The sequence below is a fragment of the Nanorana parkeri genome, unplaced genomic scaffold (genome assembly GCF_000935625.1).
Source record: "Nanorana parkeri isolate BGI_ZX_2015 unplaced genomic scaffold, ASM93562v1 scaffold1981, whole genome shotgun sequence".
Lineage (NCBI taxonomy): Eukaryota > Metazoa > Chordata > Amphibia > Anura > Dicroglossidae > Nanorana > Nanorana parkeri.
The window spans coordinates 20,790-21,172 of NW_017308249.1; the positions used below are offsets into that span (position 1 = coordinate 20,790).

General features: G+C 49.1%; 1 protein-coding gene across 1 annotated transcript in view; it reads right to left on the reverse strand.

The window, feature by feature from the left end:
* Positions 1-383, reverse strand: part of LOC108800287 (neural cell adhesion molecule L1-like) — a 219,567-nt gene that overhangs the window by 717 nt on the left and 218,467 nt on the right. The gene's annotated exons all lie outside the window — the stretch shown is intronic.

Sequence of the window (383 nt, forward strand, 5' to 3'; positions counted from 1 at the left end):
CCCCCCCCCGGCGGATTTGCCAGAGGACTCCTCCCTGAAATGAGAAGGGCACCTCCCTGAAATTGCTTTCTTCAGTTTGGGATCCCTGTGATGGCGGTGTTTTATCAAAGTTTGTGACTACATTAGAATGTGTCACATATTTTAATGTAATCCCGCCCAGTTTTTTGGCAGTGGAATGTGTGACCACCAATAGGTGAAGCATTCCAACGCTTTCTCAACTGTTCCAGGGCAGAACGGCATCGCAGAAGACCTGATGTGCCCTGGAACAGCTGATCGGTCCTGAAATGTCACTTCTATCCGACTTTGTGAGTGCGGTGGAATGTGAGATCACAGTCACAAAGTCGGATAGAAGTGACATTTCAGGACCGATCAGCTGTTCCAGG